Genomic DNA, 13,639 nt, shown 5'->3' on the forward strand with positions numbered 1-13,639 from the left:
TGTGTACTTACTTACAAAACCTAAGTGATGACATTGGAGATAAATATGAACTACAATGAAAATACCAATAAAACTCTATAACATAAAGAACATTTGCTTCAATTGTCATCCCAGGCAGTTCTCACACAGGACAACTGCATGTTCCACACACACGTCTTGCTTGCCCTGACATGTGCTTAGCCTTTCTTTCCTGTGTGGCAGGCCATTCTTGTCACCTCCCTTGTGTTGGGTCAGGAGCTTCCTGCTATATTGTGCAGTGTACACTTAGCAGGAAAATAAGATATCAAAAAGTAAAATTTCAAATATGTAATACGTGACTGGAATAGACATCAACATTTTCACATCAGCTGTCGACATGCTTACAAAACCTAAAGGTAGCACCAGAAATAAAACTTTGTGATGTACAAAGTAGATACAAAAGTCTACCACAGGAATAATCCTGGCTTCACCTATCACACTTAAGGCAGTCTTTGCACCAGAGAAATGCTTATTCCATGCCCGAGTATCACTTAACTGATAGCACGTATGTTTTGTTTTCCTGTCCCTTCCTGTAGGACACAGCTGGCACCCTCTTGGTTTGCCTGCTGTCACAGCAGGTCTGTGTGATGCTGCCCCTGCCTGCTCACCTGTCAGCTCTCCAGTGTGCGCCACAGTTTTTTAGCATAGTTCCTCGGGCAGAAGCATTTTGCTTTTCCTCTGCTATAAGTGATCTCTTATGAGCTCCAGTCCCAATCTTCTAAGAAAATTTCCGCATGGTGTTTTGCACCTGTTATTGCCTTTATAAGCTATCAAACTATTTTTGCTGCACATGGTTAGGATCGAGTAAGACACAACTATGGGCCAATGGTTTGTGTTTTGAGTGACATCATAGTTGCTGTATAACTCATCAACAACGTCTACTCTGACTTTAGTTTGGCTGTGGAAAGCTCCCAGCCTCTCCCTGATCACTAACACCAAACTAGTTAAAGGACTTAAGTTTTCTGATACAGGAAACCTGAGTGGAAGAGTAAGCAAAAGTGAATGGGAGCTTTCTTAAGGAAGAAAGGAGGAGGAGAAGAAGAAGAAAAAACTACTAGAGTCCTTCTCTGTTTGAATCCATAGCTGCAGGAAGAGAAAGGATGAGGAAAAGAAGAGAGATAAATTATGCCCCAGAGGGCACGGGGTCGGGAGCCCTAGGGAAGAAAACACCAAGAAGCCTTTGACTGGTTTTACCAGAGTTTTATATTCCTGATGTCCCTTTGTCTCCTGGTTGGCTCCCCAAGAGGAAATGTCACCAGACGGCTGGAGGGAGGTCCGCAAGGCTAAAATAAGGAATTTAACTCACCTTTCTTGTAGAATAAATTTTCAGGTTCACTGAATCCTGTCACAAAAAAGATTTTTCTGGGAAGGGTTAGCAGAAATCCAAAGGGACACACTCAAAGAAATATATGGTGGGCCCTTGAGGGACAGGCACATTATTTCCTGGAACAAGGAATGTTTATGCTTCACTGGAAGGTATCATTGACAGTTGAATTAGGTAGAAATATTATAGGCAGTCAGCAAAGGCTGGGCCCTCAAAAGGGTAAGTGCAGAAAATAAACCACCCATCACAGTTGTGGCTGGAAGTGCGTTCACTGAAGGTCAGGCCTTCAGGTAAAGATGACATTACAGGGCTCCGTACCTGGAGAGGTAAATACTGTATTATACCTGATATTCTAGATAAGCTTCAGTCTCCTGGCTGGGTGAGCAGGACCTCTTGAGTCATCTCGTCCGAAAGTGGTCTTTGTTCTTTCCATGGACAGTTGCTATGTGACTTGCGTCACCATTAGGCCAATATTAACTAAGCAAATGCACCTCTCATCTTACCAGTTGACCATTTGTCCCATGTTATACTCCATGATTTTGTACCCACCTCATGATTTTGCTCTATAAAACTTCCTTTGAGAATTGGTAATCATTTTCTGTGTCCCATCCAGTCTCTTTCAGGAGCTGTCTCTGTCTCTTTCTCTTTCTCTGTCTGTCTGTCTGTCTCTCTCTCTGTGTCACTCTCTGTCTCTCAAATTTCCTCCTCTTAATCTCTGTTGTTCCTTAAAATTCATCCTTCAATTTTGGGGAACACAAATTCGGCATATTAGACACCTAGTAGGATGATAGTTATATTTATTTCCCCCATGTCATTTAGAGATCTTATATTGTTATAACCTAGTTTTAACCATTGCGCCTCATTTTCTGTTCTGTATGTGTCTTACTGCCTCCCCCTCCCCCCTTCCCCTTCCTATCTATCTAGGTTAAGTTTCAATTTCCTGAAAGGCAATAAAAGCCTTAGGTTTCAGTTTCTGGTAACCCCCTCCCCTACCCCTTATCCGGCTATCTGTAATAAAATGTGCTGTTCTTTAAGAAATGTTCTCCTCTGTAAAAATTGTAAAATCTTACCTAATTGATATGCTAGCCACTGATGCTCTCTTCTGTTTTTTGCCCAATCTAAACTTGCTTGTATGCAGGGAGACTTGCTTGTTAGCCCAACCCTTATCTGAACTTTGCTCTTCCCAATGTAATCCCTGCGTTCCTGCCCCAGCCCCCCTCCTGGCATTGCAAGACCAGCAGCTGTTTGTGGTTTTTACAAGATAAAAGCCCTGACTTTTAGGTGTCAGGCGCACAGTCTCCAAATTGGCTCCTGGAGACTGTGAAGCCAGGCCTGTCCTAAAATAAAGCCTTTGCTCCCTAAATTTTAATTTCTTGCTTCCTTGGGTTTTATTCTTGGATCGAGCTATCACAATATCATTGGAAAGTCACAGCTACAGTCCCATGGGAGAGTGCCATTGACCAGGAGCATCTCCAGAGGCCAACTGAGCTCAGAACCAGAACAATACTGGATCTGGCTAACAGCTTCCCGCTGAATTTAAGCTGAAAGAAGTTACACTGATGGCTGCAGGTCTGGTTCTAGCTCACAGTCAGAAACCAACTTGAAGTTCAGCGGGTACAAAAGTGCAGGCTCCCTGAGATTATCCAGTATCCCACCACAAAGCCACTGTTGGCTTGCTGAGTTAAATCAACATGGATCTAGACTCTGTCTCCACACCTTGTCTACCAGGGACAGCGGGGACAAACCTCGAAATGAACCTTTCTCTCTCTATCTCTGTCTCTGTCTCTGATTCTGTGTGTCTCTCTGGTATTATTTTTTCCCTTATTTCTTAATCTTGTTTTATGAGTGGTTTTATGTGTAGTTTCCAGTTTTTTTGTGGTTGTTGTTCTGTTCTCTTCTTCCTTTTAATTCTTCCTTTTCTCTTTCCTTCCTGTCTTCTGCACCAGTTTGTCTGATCCTCCTTTGTTCTCAGTCTTGCTTCTAATCTCCTTCTCTTCTTCCCTTTATTTTTCCCCTAACCCCTTTTAAACTTTCTTCCCTGAGGGTAAAATTTGCATATTGAGGGCTTGTTTACTGCATACACTTTTTCTGGTTTGCTTTAGATTTTGTTATATAACCACATATCCAGTTCACGCAGTTAAAGGTGGCAAGTTAATGGTCACCTGAGACTGTCATTTTCTAGGCTGTGTTCGATGCTATTGTTATTGCTGATTTTACCACTTTAGCCACAGTGACATAATGGTTCTAAGCAGCTGTTCTTCCTGGTATACCAAACTGAGATTGCCTCTGAGTCATAGAAAAAACTTCGGGCCAGTGCCAAAGGCCTAGGAGCTGGACCAAGCAGGCAGCAACTTCTCATTCCCATCAAATTGAAGAGGTGGGATCTTCCAAAAGACCCAAACCCCAAAACCAGCTACACCTGGGAGACACCTCTGAGAAGTAGTCATTTCCCAAGGGTTCTAAATACAAGCAATAAAGCTATGCGCCAAAGGCAATTTACAAGCCTCAGCCCAGGAATTAAACAAAAATAATTAGAAAATGAGAAGACACTTAAACAAGATTCAACACCAGACATCCAGTTCACCAAAGGCAAACCCAGGGTGAAATGCGGTGGGCGATCTGAAAGCACCGCCCCCCATCTGGTCTCTCTGAGGTGGGAATAACAAAGCAAAGGAATGAGGTTCTGGAAAAAATCAAATCAGAAATAATTTCTCAGACAACTACAGAGCCAGTGGCCACAATGAAAAACATTCTTAGTGACTCTAGAGCAGATACAGATGTTTTTAAAATAGAGGAACTTTAAAAAATGAGGAAAAACAAGAATGCCAATATTAAAAGGGTTAGGGTTAGGATTAGGGTTAGCGCAGTTATCTAGGAGACTAAAAATTCCATTGAAGGTATCTGACAGTGTGAGGACAGAATCTCAAAAGACAGGTTTGTGGTTAGCAATCATGAAAATAAAGATTTCTTACAAATAGTAAGGGACCACAAGAAATCAATTCAGCAGCTGCTAGATGATGCAAAAAAATAATGACACAAGTTTGACTGGAGTCAATGAAAAAGCAGGACAAATGATATTTAAAAAACCTGTTAACAGATGTCATGGTAGAAAACTTCACTGGCAGGGAAAAAGAATTTGACACATAGATAAATGAGGCATATAAGACTTCAAAAGCAGGGGCTGGGGATTTAGCTCAGAGGCATAAGCACCTGCCTTGCAAGCAGGCGGTCGTGAGTTCGCTCTCCGGTACCGATAAAAAGAAAAAAGAAAAAAAACGTAAAAAAAAAAAAAAAAAAAAAGACTTCAATAGCTATGATTTAAAAAAAGAAACCATAGCAAGACATATAATCATCAAGATTTTAGAAATTCAACACAAGCACAGGTTATTTAAACCTGTTAGAGGGCTGAGGATATAGCTCAGCAGCACAGTACCTCCCTGGCAAATGCAAGGTCCTGAGTTTGATTTCTGGCAAAATAAATAAATAAATGCTGTTAGAGGAAAGAAACATGTCACATATAAAGGAAAGTCCATCAGAATCACAGCTGACTTCTCAACACAAACCCTCAAGTCAGGCAGAACTCGGAGTGAATATTTTCAAGCCCTAAAGAAAAGAATCTCCAAACAAGATTGATACACCCCAAATAACCAACTTTCAAAATCAATGAAGAAATAAGATACTTCCATGACAAAGGACACCTGAGGAAATTATTGAAAACTGAACCAATACTCCAAAATGTTCTGAAGAACATTCCAGAAAGAGATAAAAAGGGACTACACATTCATGAACCCCACAGAATGAATCCACCAAGCAAAATAAACAATGTTTAAAAGGATAAAAGCAGAAACAACCAAAAACAGGAAAATAATGTAACAAGAATAAATTAATACATATCAGTTATGACATCAATGTTACTGGCTTCATTTCTCCAATCAAAAGAAACAGACTGGCAGAATAAATCAAGAAACAGGATCCAACAATAGGCTAAACACAAGAAACACATTTAATTCAAAAAGAAATCCATAGACTGAAAGTCAAAGGATGGAAAACAATACTCCACAAGATAGGAATTCAGAAAAAAGCAGAAGTACTTAATTTTTTTGTAAAGTAGATTTCAAAACAAGATTGATTAAGAAAGACAAAGGAGGTCAATACACCTTTGTAAATAGAATAATCCAAGAGGAAGAGATAACTACACAAATATATATGCAACAAATATCAGTGCACCAAACTATATAAAACAAACATTAACAGACATGAAGAATCAAATAACATTAATACAATTGTATTGGGGGGGGTCTCAATATTCCACTGTCACAAGTAGGCAGATAAACTAGATAAAGAAGCAACAATGAAACACTAGAACTGAACCAAACTTTTGACAAAAGGACCTTAGTAGGTGCCTACGGAATGTTAAATCTATCTCAGACTTAGAAAATATACATTCCCAGGCTGGGGATTTAGCTCAGCGGCATAAGCGCCTGCATTGCAAGCAGGCAGTCGTGAGTGCGATCCCTGTACCGATAAAAACGAAAAAGACAAAAAAAAAAAAAAAAAGAAAGAAAAGAAAAGAAAAAAAGAAAATATACATGCCTACAGTAAAACTGGGACTCCTTCCACCATTTAAGCAGCACTAGGCTGGTCACTGGCCTGAAAACCTTGGAGGATAGGTTTCAGTGAGATGGACTGGCCTGGATCCTCCTCTACTCTAGAGGAAAAGTCAAGCTTGTTCTGCTTCAGTTTCTTTTCTTTGGCTTTACGTCTACTCATTTCTCCACTTTGTACTTGCCTTATAGAGGCACATGAAGTCAGAACTGTAGACTACTCCAACCTTTTTCTCTCAAGTTAATCCCATAGAAAATGAGCGTTTGCTAATGCCAAAGACAGTGAAGTCATCTTAGATGAGGGACACACACCCCATCTCTGAGTCAGATGAGACATCAGAATTTTGTCCATCCAGGAGAACACACGCTGTAGCCACGTCCCAGCTTAGTGTCCTGGGCAACAGTCTCCTGCAGAAACTGTACCTGAGACACAGTAGAAAGAACCGACTTCTGGGTGAAACGAGAAGGATCTATCTCCAAAAGTGGGACATTTATGGGACCTAAATGCATTTAGATTAAGGGAGGCTTTCCAGCCTTTCAAGTGTGGATCTTTAAACGTTTATTGTAAGTTTATAGAGCACTAGGTAATGATCTCGATCAGGCTTTTAACTATCCCTTAAAGAACCTTGGCAAATAGTGGTCACTCTGCCAGCTAATTAATCGCTTCTATAGCAGCCGCCACCATAAAAGCAGAGGACAGTTTCCCCAGCCTCTGCTTGGTGAATCCCCATTGAAGCCATCGGTCAGTGGAGGCAATGGAATGTTGAGAGACAGACAGCTGGATGCCTTTTTGGAGTCTGGCCTCTGGTTATCTGGGCCAATAGAAACTGAGAAGAACTGAAAGTTCCTGGCCAGGTGACTCTCTGGTGGACAGCAAAAGCTTCCTCAGTGGACATTGGCTCATGACCACTGAAAATCACAACTTATCTATCATCCTTATTTCTCTGTTAGTAGACTTATGAACTCTCTGTAAGACTTCAGTGGATTTTTAGATCACTTAGATTTCCCCTTCCCTCAGAGATTATCCTGAAGCAGTTTGCAACAGCTGTTAATATTTTATGCCTTACATATGTTAATTAAGAGTAAATAGACTTTTCTGTGTGCCTAGAAGACTGATGTGCCTTTACTAACTTAAAATGTGATTGCTAGATGATAATTTATAAATTTAACCTGTGAGCTTCAAAGATACAGAAATTTAATTAAAGTATAGTATGGTCTTATTGCTAAAAAAGGTTACCTAGGTAATTAGATGGAGGACACAAGTGTCTGGAGACTGCTTTACCCTAGGGCACAGGACAAAGCTCCTGCAGTCAATTTTTCTATCTGTCTCTAGTGGTGAGCTCCTTTATCACCTGAGAAGCGCTCCAACTACTCCCAACTCACATTTTTAGGTATGACCTCTTCCAATGAACAAAAGCAGGAGTTCATTACAAAGTGATGCTTCCTTCTTTAAACATTCCTGTCACAATAACTTATAAATGTCATATGGAAACAGAGTTCACAAGCTACTGGAGAAGATAAAATTGCATGCCAGCTCAAGGGTGGATAAACTGGTTGAATTTTGTCTTCTACTCTCTCCAGATGGTGACTATCTGCCCTAGAGTGGAATCAACCCAAAGGATGCCTTGAGGACATTATCAAATAGAATTAAGAAAGGGAAGCCTTAATTGTCTCCTGTTTTTGCATTGTACCTCAGTAAAGTCACCAAAATATATGTTGCTTAAACCATAATTGGGATAACTTTCTCTTCACTCATTCCTTTTAGTTATGCCTAAGAGCCTGACTTCAATCCTGGAGAGATTTTATCCTGTCTAAATGCATATATATATATATATATAACCAACTAATCAAAGTGATGCTGACTGGTTTTTAAAATACAGTACATATTGTTGCTCATATATAAAAACTTAAGAAGAGAGTTTTTCATTTGTCAAAATAATGTATTAATCTGATTCTCCTACATTATCAAAATTTAGAGATAATTATAACTAAAGCCAAAGTTTTATGACAAAATGTTAGACTCCATTAATAAAAGGACCTCACAAACTCTATAACTTAGAAACAGTTTCTAAACTTATCCATCAACTCTAATGCTAATGCTTTGATTATACATGCCTTTATGTACAAAGTTTGATTATACATGCTTTGATTAAAATTTGTTGTTGCCTAGAAGATGCCAAACCTCAAGGAATCAAGCCGATAAAATCAATAACAAATATGTTAAATTCCTTTCAGATTTTTTTTTCTGGGATCCACCAGATGTTGTCCTGAAAAAAGGTTAATGACACATGTTGAGGCCTTAACTAACTATTCTCAGTGGGCATTAAATGACATCACAGCTGATCTCTCTCATAAATAATAAAGGTAAATTAATAAGACAGGCCATCCTCCAAAATCAGATGGCATTAGGCATTCTAACAGCACAGGAGCTATATATGCAATTATGTAAACTAAATGTGTATACATTCCTGATCCTTCTGCTGCTATCTCAATTAACTGTTCAAGATATTAGATGACAAATCAATGACATGGCAGATTCTAAAATTTCCTGCACCTTATCCTTGTCCTCCTTATAGGAAGCTATCACTAGCTCCTCTTGGTAGAAATATTTAACTGTACTCATAATAACCCTGTTGATTCTATTATTTGGGCTATGCATTCCTATTTCTTTGCCTTTCTCTCCTCCAGACTTAAAGCTGTTTGCCTACCTAATGAAAATTCCTGTATCTACTGAGGGCCATTAGTTAGAACCTCAGCAGGGTATCCTTGATCACCATTCAATGATTGTGACCCTCTTCAGCCTGAAGGAGCCAGATCAGTCATCGCCCATTACTCCTTCATGGCAGATCAGGTTACTTTTTCAGAAGGGGAATGTTTTAGGCAGCTGAGTTAGAGACATATTATAGGCAGGCAGGCAAGGCTAGGCTCTTGCAGGAGCCAGCACAGAGGACCAGATGTCTGGTGACCTGGAAGGAGACAGACACCTGTTACAGTGGGTCAGATCTCAAGACAAAAGGCAAAACAAATGCAACCACACTCCAAGTATTGATATTCTAAATAGGTATCGATCACCTTAACAAAGCCAGGAGCCACCATCCCAACCCCACACTGCAAGAGTCACTCTTTGTAAGAACGCCCACTTGCTACATGACTCACTTCTCTATTTGTCCCTGATTTAATCAATTTTACCTGAGTAGTTAATCTTATTGGTTGACCATAGTTCTGCCCCACCTTATGCCCATCTTGTGAGTTTCCATTTTCCCTCCACCTCAGACCTGCCTTGCCTCATGGTTTTGCTCTATAAAATCCCTAGGAGAAAAGGGGTCCTTGGCAACCCACTCAGGACCCCTTCTGTCTCTCTCTCAGACAGAAGCCTTCTTTCTCTCAATAAATATATTCTGCTATTTGAAAGGGTTTTGGCCCAGACAGGACACTGTAGCCAGGAAAGCCTCAACCAGAAGCAGGAAGTCCCTATCTCCCCTGCCCCTAGCAATTTACCTGTGACGCCATCTTCCCACCCCTGGAAATTTACCTATGGCACCAAACCTAGGACCAATGGGCTACCTGTGCATCCTTAATGCCCCCTTTGGTTCCACCCCAAACCGAGGCTACTTATATACCCGCCATGCCACGTGTCTGCCGGAGAGATTGCTGGACTCCAGTGGTGGGGTGGTGTGGTCATCTCTCTCCGTGTTCTCAGAATAAAGGCTGTTTTGTTTTATTCTTATCATCTTTTGGAAATATTTTTCATCTTTTGGAAATAATCCTATCATTTGGTGCCGTGACTCGATCGGCAGGCGATTGACTCCTGGGACACACCCAGTTGAGTCCCCAGGCGATTCACAAATCAGATAACATCCTGGATTAATTCTGCGCTTTTTCCTCTCCCAAGACGTCCTTGTTGCCAGCCACCTACACTCACCATCGGCCAGATTGATTTCAGGTGAGCACTCCCCAGGGAACTCTTGGCACTGGGCAGCCCCAGTGGACTGTTTTCCCTGTTCGTGTGGGTCTGTGCATTTTCACGTCCTTAGGACAGCCCAGGGCAGGGTTATTTCTGGGCAAACCTGTGTCCACACTCTAAAATCTCTCACATTCTTTGGGTTCTGATAGCCCAAAGCAGAGATTTTTGGACCGCCCACACTGAAAGACCCTCACTTCCCTTAAAGCCTCGTGCTTTCACAGGCAAAACTGTTACTGACCCCACGTGAACTCCACTCGTAAATCTCTCAGTGACGACTGGAATATACGAGTTTTTAGAACCTTAGCCGCCGTATGCTGCCACAAACAAGTGACGGCTTATTCCAGACCACGGCTTATTTCTTGCCTGAATCAGTCATGGAAACGTATTTTCTAACTCCCAAAAGACGCCTTTACAATGCCTAATTTCCAACTTACGTACTCTAAAAATTAAAAGTACCATAAAAACTAAACAATTAACTTTTTACTGCCAGGAGGTCTGGCCAACCTACCTGCTTATCGGCAAGCGTTGGCCCAAGGAAAGAACATTTGACCCCTGCATTCTCAGAAACTTGTATGATTTCTGTCAGGCCAGTGACAAGTTATTAGAACTCCCTTATATTCAGGCCTTTCTTATTCTGAGAACACGCCCATCTCTCATTAAGTCTTGTGCTCCTGCTCAGATACTTTTAGCTAAATCTACCACACCACAAACTTCCGTCCTACCCTCCGGTGTTTTCCTGGCCGCTACCTCCCTACCCCCAAAATGGTTCCTCACCATTATCTCCCGCTGTGGGATCGTCTTCCCCTCCGCCTTCTGGGACCCATAACTCTCCCAGCAACTCTAGTCACTCTGTTAGCGCTTCCTCAAAGTCTCCGACTCTTTCTCCTGATAATTCTCTGATCTCTACAGCATTCTTGCCACCTGCCCACCATACCCAATCTTGGTCGTTGTGCCCTTCCGGCAAGCCGCACGATTGCCCCGGCTTGCACCAGGAACAGTCTCCATGTTGCAACCCTCCGCCATGTGGCCGGGCGCCGCCATGTTCGCACGGGTCTCACTGTCAATGGGCACCCCCTTGTGGCTCCTCTTGTGAACTGCAACAGCTGCCCTGTTGCAGTGCACATGACACTTCATTGTGCTGCTGACAACAATCCTCTGGCTGCAAGGCACACAGTGAGACACCATTTGCCTGTGTTTCCCAGGGTGACTGGCAGCAGCTCTGTAGCTGCTCTACAGATGATTGATCACATGCATCTACCGGACGGATAGCTGCTCAGTGGCCCTCTACTCCTCATTCTTCTCCTCAAGCTCTGCTACCACTTTGGGAGCAAGCTGGCCCCAAGGGACTTGTTAACATCCATGTGCCTTTTTCCCTTTCTGATCTATCTCAGATTACCCATAAATAAGGTAGCTTCTCTGTTGACCCACAGAATTATATCAGGCAATTTAAATTTATTACTAATTGTTATGATTTACATTTTAAGGATGTTTATGTGATTTTAAATACCACTCTCAGCTCACAAGAGCGAAATCAGCTGTGGCAAGCAGCTCAAAAAGAAGCTGATCACAGACATAAGGTAAACACCACTGATAATGACCCTGGGCCTATAGCTGTGCCAGAGCAGGACAAGCATACTAACTATAACAAACTTTTAAAACAGGTCCAGGAGGCCAATAAAAACCCAGCTGTGTTCCTAAATCAGCTTTCTAATCCTCGTGCCCCTCGAGCAGTTCCAGCTTTGCGTGCTGCATGGGGCCGCCTCCCAGCCCCTCCCCCATGTGCCATCCCAGCCCCTCCCTACCCTGTGCGCTGTCGTCACTGCCGCCTTACACCTTTCTGCCTGCCCCTGCATGCTAAGTCCTGACGCTTGCCCCACCCCCATGCTGGGCATGCTCTGCCGGCGTGGTGCAAAATAGCTGCTCAGCGGCTCCACTCAGGCATGCTTTTTTACAATTCGGCTCCGCTCAAGAGATGCTTTTTTATCACAATTCTCAAACCATTTAATCAAGGTTACTGGCCACCTGGTAATTTTACCAGCCTTGTTTATCAATCAAGGCCTTCACTAATCTCCTGTTTTAACAACTAAAATTAAAAGATATTTATCAATTCCTTTTGATGTAGACCACCACTACTGTTATATGTTGAGCTTATTGCCTGCATTATACCCTGTTGTTGCCAATCTGCTGTTTAGGTTTAAAAACAAATAAATGTGTTCAGAATTTGAAAATATTAGATCAGTTTTGGTAAAACTATTCATAAGATTGGTAAATCTTTACTGCTAAATGTTTCCATTAAGATGAGATTATACTCCAAAAGAGAGAGGGCAGACTGAAGCCTTTTTGGGCAGACTAAAGCCTTTTTTGTCAAGTATGTGTCTTAGTTACTTTTTACTCGTTGCTGAGACAAAATACCTGAAGCCCAAAGTTGGGAAAGGAAAGGTTTATTTCTTACAGTTTTTGGAGGTTTCAGTCCACACTCAGTTGGCTCCAAGACAGGCGGGCATGGCTGGACCGCCGTTCATGGCAGCTGCAAACAGCAAGCTCGAACCAGCAAAGAGAAAGACACACCTTCTTCCTGCCATTACATCACATCCTGCCTCCACCCCTATGTGGGTGGAGCACTGACACAATCAACCCAAGCACTAGACAATGAATGAATAACAAATGCACAATTCAAACTCTTGAGGGCTGGGGGACACAGACATAAACCATGACAGTATGTAATTTCAGTAAAACAATGGCCTGCCACATGGCACCCTGAAAAAAGCGGTACACCATCCAGATAAAGCCTGCTCTCTAATCTAAAATGCCAATATTAAATTCCTGCATACTTACTTAATTCTACTGTAGTCCAAATCCCAAACAAAAGGGCAAAACTTGACCTTCAAACCTTAGAGAGACCTTAATATGGTTTTTCATATTTTTAACACTTTTGACACTTGGAGTTCTGAGGCAGGCAAACCTACACAAGGTGAAGCTGCCTGGCCCCCTATGAACCACGCTCAAATGCAGCAGAAAACATTGGGCAACAAAATGCCCCATCCTGGTGTTCTTTGAGACCTTACTCCAGAGCTGCTGGACTGTCCTAGCCACCAGAGAGTGGGTAAGCCATCCTAACTTCTAGCCCTCACAGGAAATGTTGACACTGCCAGATTTATCGCCAACAAAAATTGTTGCCAAAGACTGAGAGGGGCTAAGGCCAACAACAGCCTCCTTTGTGGGTATCCATCTCAGAGTCCAAGTCACACTAAAGTCTCAGGTAAGACAATTCTCTATATTTGTGGACATAGAGGCCATATATACCGAGTTCTTCCTGAGTTTTCAGGCTGCTGTATTAAGTCCTCAATCTCTGATGGGGTATTGATGGTCAACCTATGCCATTTATAAACAGGGCCTATTTTGTGCAGGTCCCAGTCCTAAATCTTAAAATGCTTTCACTCCCTTGTGTTTATGCAGACTCACTTAGATACACTGAGGCCTTGGCAGCTTCCACCTGTTGTCACTGGTGGACCTCTCCTCAGTGATATAAGATCACCCCCTTCCTTTCTTATTCACCAATTTGTCAGACAACCCTGGTCAAGACTGACAGATAAATTTTGTCTTCTCACTTTGTTTATACTTTTTCAGGATACATAAAAGCCTTTCCCACAACCGGATAAACTGCTGATACACCCAGGTTACAGCGACCCATACCTAAATCAAAGTTGCTAGACTGCCATCCTGGTTTCA

The sequence above is a fragment of the Cavia porcellus genome, unplaced genomic scaffold (genome assembly GCF_034190915.1).
Source record: "Cavia porcellus strain 051 isolate PalLab524CR breed Dunkin Hartley unplaced genomic scaffold, mCavPor4.1 scaffold_32, whole genome shotgun sequence".
Taxonomy (NCBI): domain Eukaryota; kingdom Metazoa; phylum Chordata; class Mammalia; order Rodentia; family Caviidae; genus Cavia; species Cavia porcellus.